Below are 9,478 nucleotides of genomic sequence, written 5' to 3'. Positions count from 1 at the left end.
TTGTTTTTTAATGAGCAAATTTTATTTGATTTTGAAATGTTTTCCCCATGTAAGGTAAATGTCCTGTTCAAAGCTATTTCTCTCTTTATAAACACAACAAATCTAATCCTCTTTCAACATACACGTGAAAGTCATGGCATTTTATATACTAAAAACAATTCAAGGTTCTTTGCATCAGAAACAATCCTGCCTGAATCCACTTAACTCATATAAATATTTAGCAAGGTCAGCAAGGATGCTTCTGAAAGTTTTCCTTTCAATTATTTCTTAAGGTCAGTAACTTTAAATCACCAAAAGTGTGATATATATTTTTATAGCAAAAGATAATTACATAAAGAAAAATAAAAGCAAAAAAAAGCAAAAATTAGAACTGTTTTATTCATGTGCTTTTGAGTGGTTAGAAAAATCTGAAAATATTTGATGTCTTCTTTTTGAAAATTAAGTGTAATAAAGGAACAAAAACTAGACATTCCCCTGAAGAGAATGAGGAGGACAGTTGTTGGAGGGGAGGGGGGCAGTTCACACAGTGATTTTGAAGCTTTGACAGAGTTCTTGTATTTGCTAAGAAAAGCCAGGGATTGTGATGGTTTAGAATAAGATGGAAAGACTTTAGCTTGCTCTGTCTAGATGAAAAAATTTGGGAAAGCCATTTTGTTCATGAGAGGAATGGGACATAGGAGAGCAAACGGGAGAGAGGCGGGAAACAATGGGCAAATGGACATAGGGGCTAGAGGAAGAACTGCATGAACAGGTCTAAGTTTCTTTAATTTATCCATAGTGCTGTATCTCCAATTTGTCTTATGCAACCTTAGTTTACCACATACACAGGGACTTTGGCATATATATATATGCATATAGTTATGTGTATGTCTATGTATGTAGACATATGCATTTGTGAGGAAAAGCAAGAGTTTGAATTCTTTTGGTGCAAATACCAAAGTGAAGCAACCAGCCACAAAAAGACAAAATGGAAAATAAGAATTGAATACAAGACTGGATTGAGATTATAAGTAATTAAGGTCCCTGAGACGTTCCACAAATGCTATTGAGGGCATTGGACTGCCCGAGACATGTTTATTGTGGATTAGGTAATCTTTGGAAGATATTAAAAGACAAGGATTATATAAGGTCCAGAATATATAAGCATTTGCAAGATGTGATTTTTGCCAAACCCCAAGTTCCAAGCACTCAACTAACTGGATATGGTCATATTGATTACATGAAATGAGTTTACTCTATAAATAACATAATAGGAATTGACAGAAATAACTCGAGATGATTAAAGATAGGACAGAAAATAGAGGCATAAAAATGGGGAATAGTATCCTTTTAATCAAGGTAGCAATAGGAAGGAGTCTATGAGTGGAAATGTGATAAGTAACTATGATAGACTTGGGCAGAGAAAGTTCAGAATTTAAAGGTCTACATATTCTGTGCAGCAGTAAAAATGGATTGATACCATATTATTTTACTCCGTATGTAGACACATCATTTGTAAATACAGCTAGGAACTGTAATTATAGAAACCATTTCACATAGTCTTTAATATTTAATTAGTCTCCCCACTGGAAATCAACCACGTAGAAAAGAAACGCTTTCTCAATAGGTTAATATTAATTACTTAACAACCCTGACATAGATATTTATGGAATACTTATGAAACAAGCATTCATGAAGTGGAAGCATGTTCATCCGTCTACTGGGAGGCTTACAGCATTTTTCAAAGTGTCAAATTCACTTTGCGCTCTGCCTCTTTATGTTGTGAAAATTTGAAATTACTGTTGATTTGAAGGCTCTTCAAAAGGCTCTTTTTTTATCCCTAGCTGAGAAAAAAAATCAGAAGAGATTAATCTGGTATTCGTTAAGTATGTTATTTCTCAATCTTGCAAAAGGAAGATGATAACCATATGAGGAAAAGAAATTTTATGGAGTAGAAGAAGAAACTAGAGAGGGTGTGTGTCATGGTACAAAGTACACTAGACCCCAAAACTGTTCCAGTTCTGGCTCTGCCTCTTAGTAGCCCTGAGCACCCAGCAAGGTCTGTGAGCTTTGGTGGCCTTCTCTGTAAAAAAAATTGAATTTGTCCTGATGATCGATAGGCTGCTTTCTGAGTTTGACAGTTTAAGAAGCTTCATTTAAAATGCAAATGTTATCATCATAGAGTGATGCAGAGGCCAATGGAACTTTATTGTGCATTAGTTAATTAAATTTGCTAGCCAGTCACCTTGCAGAGCCCTGAGAAAAAGGAATGCTGGTAGGATGCATCTCAAAAGATAGGGGGAAAGGGGCATGCATTTGGTAGGCAAGAGAATAAGAGATCTTAGCAGGTGGAGGCTGTGAAAGACAATTCAGCCAATGGAGAATATATCAGGGAGAAAGGAAACTCACAGAGTAATTTTTTAACACACCATAGGAGTGCTTTTTCAACTTTGTGTACAGAATAAAGCATCACAATGTGTATATATAATCAAAGGCTGTAGCAAATCCAGACTATCTACACAGGAAGAACTTGAGGCAATTGTCTAGTTAAAAATGGGATGGCTCAAGGACCAGTCTTAAAGGCACATTTACATCACATTTTCACAGACCACTCTTTAAATGGATTTATTAGAATGATGGACGGATGTGTAGGGGGACTGAGGATGAGATTATGGAGAAAGGTTTAGGGCCTACCCAAGTGACTCTTGATACCAAGACTGACCAAAGAAGAGAAAAAAGGGAAAGTGGGAATCCCCTTACTTTCCCTTGGAAATCTCCCTCCAAGTCTCCACACCCCTTCAAGCAGTCTTTCAGGCTTCACCCCTCTGCTCACCACTTGGGAGGACCCAATCATCTCAACTAGAGGGAGAGGATTGAATTACTCTGTTTTCCACTTTCATGCAAAAAAAGCCCCTCCCTACCCAGGTGCTCTAAACCTAGCAGCACTAGAAAAGACAAACGTAAAGGCAGGTCACATTCTTCCCTAATTATTCACTTTTGAGTTTTTTTGATAATCTAGTTCAAAACGTATGTTCTTATCATATTCATGCTTAAGCATGGATGCTTTTTATACTGGATAGAACCTCATTGTTGTATTTTTTTCCCCAACCAAAGTTAAACACACCATGAATAAAGTTAAGTAATAGTCATCTGCTGGCTGGCAGAAACGAAGAATTCTTGTTCCTGCTCCCTGATTTCTCACATTTGAAGGTCCTAGTAGTACCATCTATGTTCAAGGTCCTAGCAGTACCATCTATAGAGCAAAGCTAGATTTTTGCTTCTTGGTTTGGGGCCCACCCTGTAGCCTTGATTCCTAACTTCCCACCTCCTCCAGACCTTGTATAATCAGTTTCTCCTAGTGTCCTATTCTAAATTCTCAACCAACCTCTTCTCTACTCCTTCCTCTCCTTTAGACCATAGCAATGCTTACATCTCCTACATCTAAATTGTCGCATTCCTCTGAACTCTCCCTCCAATTGCTGTCTCATTTCTCTCTTCAAATACATACTCTTTTAAAAGAGAATACTATTTTGTCTGTTTATATACTCATTTCCATTAACTCTTCACCTCACTACACTTTATATCCCATTTTTGCCTAAAGGAACAAATAATAAAATAAGCCCCCTCAAAAAAAAAAAAACATTTAATTTTATGATATGCTGTAAAACACCCATTCTTACCTCTTTGGAGAGCCTAGATTGTTTAACAACTACATTTCCCAGACTCTTTTGCAGCTAGGTTTCTACATGTAAATTGCCTTCTGCCAATTAATACACTCATAAAAGCTTTAGAAGCCAAATATAGAATGTAGGCTATCTTCCTGTTGCTATTTCTGCTAAGAACCAAGCTTATGATAACATGAGAGCCAAAAAGCGGTGATCCAGACTCTGTGCCTGGCTCACACCTTTATGAGTGTCAAGAATATGTCAGTGGTGACAGAGACAGTGTCTTCCTAAGCCAAACTCCTTGATTTCTGAAAAGCAACTCTGATGATGAGCTCTGAACTTAATTGTGCCTGTGGTGGCCTCCTAATTCATGTCACTCTAGCATTTCCAACCATGTTTAAAAACACCCATTTTCCTATATTAAGTCCATTAAAGTGTTTTCTATCTTCTGGGTTCTGACTAATATAATTCATGTAAACTCCAAGTGGTTATAAACAACAGACTCTCAATAATAAGAATCTGGGAATGGTTATCTAATTTTGGTTGGATTCGAAAGCAGAGATGATTCAGTTCCCACTAAAAAAATTTAAAATGGCAGTCCCTGGCACAGTTTCAAATAGAGTTACTTAAGTTATAACAATTTTGGAGGATACAAATTAAGTACCTATTGAAGGTAAGACTTTTGGTGGGTTAGTATGATGGGACTGAGGCAGACAGGGACTATGGGGCAAGCTTGACACTTCTGAAGTCCAAGAGAGCTCATAGAAAACTGTAAGCTCAGACATTTCCATTTCTTAAACTCTAGACAAGATTAACAGGTTAGACACTTTCTGTAACTTCCATCAAACAATCTCTAATCTCTCTTTTTTAAAAAAAGATTATTTATTTATTTATACAAGCACTGGGCATAGTCAGAAGCACAGGAGGGTGAGAGAATTCACCAGAGCCAGAGTGGGGAACAGAACAGGTAGACTGATGAAATACACTGCTGAGGGGAGCAGCGGGCACGGCAGGAGAGGTTTGCACACCATGTGGGACCCTCGCTGGTGGCCGGGGATCGAACCAGCGCTGCAGAGGCTGCAGGCAGCCTTGCAGCCAAGCGCTCAACCACTGCGCCACCAGGGGAGGCCCTAATCTCTAATCTCTTAAAGCCAATACAGTGACATGTCCAAAAGTAAATGTCAAGGTTCACCATTGATTTCAATATGAAACTGAGTTCACAGCTTCACCAGGTCTTTTATGTTCAAAATCATTTTGATTGGGAAACAGTGGAAACCTGAAATCTGAGCAGAGAATGTTTGGATAAATACATATGACTGAGTCCCTGGAGCCCCAATATCATGAAACCCCATAAGCCAGAGAAGCAGTGTTTCCTCCCCATCCAATAAAGTTGGAGCTGCCCTGAGTGGAAACTCTACCTTCAAGAACATGCCAGTTAGACATTCCATCATAACAATTTTTACCTCTTGACCTATTAAAGAGAAGCCAAAGCCCATTTTTGCCTCAGGGAGAGAAGTGAAGATAATTTTCCTATTTAATTATTTCCAACTTCCTTCTTATTTATATCTGTAGAAACTTGGGGGAGAATGTGCAACAATTGATTTCAGGTGGGGTTGAACTTGATCAAAAAGAATTATCAACATAGATGCATTTACTAGAGATTTTTAATTCAATGGTCTATTCAAGAGAACACTTCTCTTTTCTCAGTTAATCAACTGAAATCTGATTTCAACAGAGGCCTACCCTAAGTGAGACTGAAATGTCAAAAATTCCTTGATGTAACATAGGGAGCCAAACACTTGGAAAAATAATGATGTTGAAATGGAATTATTATACATAACTATGTATGTTTGCTAAAAGGGTCCAAAAAATCCCCCTCTCCCCAAAGCAAAAAAGAAATGATCAATATCCTTTAAGATACTATAGTGGCTTCCCTGTGAAGGGGATGCCGCTGTTAAAAAAAGCTCTCCAAACTCAGTGGTAGTGACAGGATCCTGGGTTGACCAAGGCCAAGTGTCAGCACAAACTGATTATAGTACAAATAGCAGGATTGCAGTGGTAATTAGAAGCGTCTTACAAGCAAGAATTAGATTATTTATCACTGGATTCCTAGGATTGAAAGAGATAGTCAGCCAAAATAGTCAAGTGAAAAAAAGTCTTGAAAATTGGGAGATAGATGTGAATTGCCTCAATGAAAACTGGATTCCCTCACCCAATTCTCAGATCCTTGTGGTTACCTGATTCTTTTATTCATTGGGCCTAACCTCTGAACTGGATCAATATGGAGACAACCTAAGTGCCCAACAACAGATGAGTAGGTTAAGAAGATGTGGTATATTTACACAATAGAATACTGCTCAACTATAAAAAGAAAAGGATGCACTCTGACCATTTCCAACAATGTGGATGGAAGTGGAGGAAAATATGCTAAGTGAAACAAGTCAGAAGAAAGACAAATACTGTAGGGTTTCACTCATTGTGGAATATAGAAAAACAATATAAAGGAACAATCCAAATCAATGAACCCTAGAAATCTGACTGTAGAATTGAGGCTACAAGAGGGAGAGCAAAGTATGAAAGGGGCCCAATGGACAATAGTGGAGGACTATGTGTATTTAGGTGTGTGCAGTCACATGTATGAAGAGATATACAATATTGTATATCTCTAAATCATATACAGTACTGTAAACCAACATTATCTCAATAAAAAAACACAGAATATAATAACAACCAAACAAATATGGTCTTTTTAATAGAATAAACCAACAAAGACTCTGGCATCTGGTATTTAGTTATCGATCTGATAAATGTTCTGTTTTCTATCCCAATGAGCAGAGAATATAAGAAGAGCTTGCTTTCATCTGGCAGGAAAGCAGTACTCTTTTACCTCAGGGATACAGCAGCTCTGGCACTCTGTCAAAATTTGGTCAACAATCATTGATCACCTCACCATCCCACAGGATATCCTGATAGTTCAGTACGTGGATGTTATCAGATCTCAAGATATAGTAAATAAAAAGGAGTTCTACTATTAGATTCCTCGATAAAATAGTGCATGAAAGTGTATGAGAACAACCTCACAAAAATCTGGGCCCCACCTCTGAGGAACAAAGATGATTAGAAGGCCTTATAGGGTTTTTGAAATAGTTCATACCACAGTTAGTTAAGCTGCCGGACACATTTACCAATAACACCTAAGGACTGTCAACTTTGATTAGGTCCCAGGGCAAGTGATGATATTCCAGCAGGTCCCCGATGCAGAACAAGCAGATTGGACATACGATCTAGCAGAATCACAGTGCTCAAAATGTGTGCAAGTGATGAGGATCATAGGCAGACACCTCCAACAGAAGAATCAGAATACAAGCCCCTAGGCTTTGGAGCAAAGCCACATACTTTTCCATAAATGCATAGTCTCATTTTGAGAAACACCTTCTGGCTGTAGAAACTGAATGCTTGACCATAGGACATCAAGAGACCACGTGATCTAGGTTACCCACTATCAACTGTGCCATATCTAATTCATCAAGCCATGAAATTGGGGATGCATAGCCAGACTCCAAAATTGAGTGGAAGTCTTAAATGAGAGATTGGGTGAAAGCAGATGGTGAAGGCAGTGTTAAGTGACATGGCAGCTCATTCACAATCTCATTGCACCTGTCCTAGTGCCACCTTTTCTCCAACTAATCCTAATAGCTTTGTGGGAGGATCCTTATGAAAAGTGACCTGAGGACGCCAAAAAAAAAAAAAAAGTCTGCAGAAATATGCACCAGCTAAACGTGAACTGCCCGAGCCATATGCCCTACTTAAGGGTAAACCTGAAGAACAGTAGGGGAAGATAATTCTTATACTAAGCAGAAACTCAAGTAGTCCCTATGATTGTCCCCTTTGTCTGGGAGGAAACAAGAAGCACAGATCTGTAGCAATGTGCAGGTAGCACTTCATGGTTTAGCTAGATGGTCTTAGACTTGGGAGGAATAGAATTGGAGGACTGGTAACAAAGATGAATGGGAGAAAGCTGCAAGGATGAACCGCACCAAATGGCCCCAAAGTGTGAGAAGATTTGTGTCTCACTGCAGAGGAGGCTTTAAGAACAGTAGTAAAAGATGATCTGATCTATGAATATCAGTCAGTATATTTCCTATAAATGCCCGAGTTTCCTCAATGTGTTCACAGACAAAGAGACCACAGCAGCTAAGAGGGTGGTTATTTATGGGTTCAATAAAAGGAAGGAATCCCTCACTGTGTTGGATCTGAATGGCACTGCTGCTGAGTGCTCACTCTTCCAACAATACAGACCCAAGCGTAGATCCCTATCTGATGTCATATCCTAGGGGAGACCAGATAACACCCGGGGGACCATTTCCACAATGGAAGAACCAACAATTTGGCCTCACTGGAACAGAAAGCTGTTTAGGAGCAGTTTTCTCTTTCTGTCTGCTGGGAAGTATTATCTCCACATTTTACCGTAAGAAAAATAACCAGACATAAAGGAAGGATTAGAGATAGGAAGATAGGAAAACCAAATAGAAAGTACTACCACAGTCCTGCTAACTCCCCTCTGTAGCACTTGTCACATTCCGCTCTACCAATAACTCGCGAGAGTAGGCGGTGTCTATGTTGGCCTCCATCGTGTCTCCAGTAACAAATACTGTCCTTGGAACATAGTAGATCTCAAAAGATATATGCTAAATATTTCTTTGTTATCTTTTATATTTTAAGATTTATCATAATGCTTTAAAAGTATCTTGGTCAAAGCAGGTGCTTAGCAGACCTTTGTTAAGTGAAAAAATGATCAACAAGATCCAGAGTAAGCAAAGGGCAGCCTGCAGCCTGATTTTGCATGGCCGATGCATTAAGAATGGTTTTTTACATTTTATAGGGATGGGGAAAATGAGAACTTCAGTATTCAGAAATGGTTTTATTGGAACACAGGAATACTCATTTGTTTATGAGTTTTGATGCTTTTGTACCACATCAGAGGAAAAGAATGGCCACCACACTTTGGCACCCTGTAATGGTGGCCTTGAGTAGTTGTGACAGAGAATGTATGGCCTGCAAAACTGAGAATATTTACTATCTGACCCTTTACAGAAAAAGCTGGCTGGCTGCAGCACCAGATCTTCTAAAGCACAGAATTCAGCAGTTTTGCAGGTGATGGTTACTATGGTGCTGACTCCTCCTTTGTAGAGTATCACTCCTTCCCTTCGATTTCTTCTAAAGAAAACAAGCTACATCTTTTAGATTCCATGACTTCAAGAATGTGAGTTTTATTCCAAGACCATCCAGTACCCTCAGGCTCCTCTTTGCCATGTTTGAAACGACGAGATATGAAAAGGCCAAGATAGATAAATACACAGCGATAGAAGGACAGTGCTAGAGAAGAGAACATCAGAGGGGAAGACTGGCCACCACACGTTGGCACGCTGAAATCATAAAGGAAGTCTCCCTCTGTCATTATCACTGCAAAACTATGAAACATGGCTTTTTCAAAACTTGGCACTATTTTTATTACAGACGATTGTTAATTGTGATTTCCTAGAAAATTGTCTTAAAACATGCTTGTGTGTACTTGCTTCAGCAGCATATATACTAAAATTGGTAAGACACAGAGAAGATTAACATGAACCCTGCTCAAGATGACATGTGATTAACTAAATGTACCATATTGTTCATGGAAACAACCTAAGTGCCCCAGAATAGATGAGTGCATTTAGAAGATGTGGTATGTGGTATACATACACAACAGAATACTACTCAGCTGTAAAAAAGATGAAATCTCGCCATTTGCAACAACATGGATAAACCTGGAGGGGATTATTCTAAGTCAAGTA

Source organism: Talpa europaea (genome assembly GCF_964194135.1).
Source record: "Talpa europaea genome assembly, chromosome: 9".
In the NCBI taxonomy this organism is placed as follows: domain Eukaryota; kingdom Metazoa; phylum Chordata; class Mammalia; order Eulipotyphla; family Talpidae; genus Talpa; species Talpa europaea.
Note: the sequence above shows the minus strand (reverse complement) of the source record.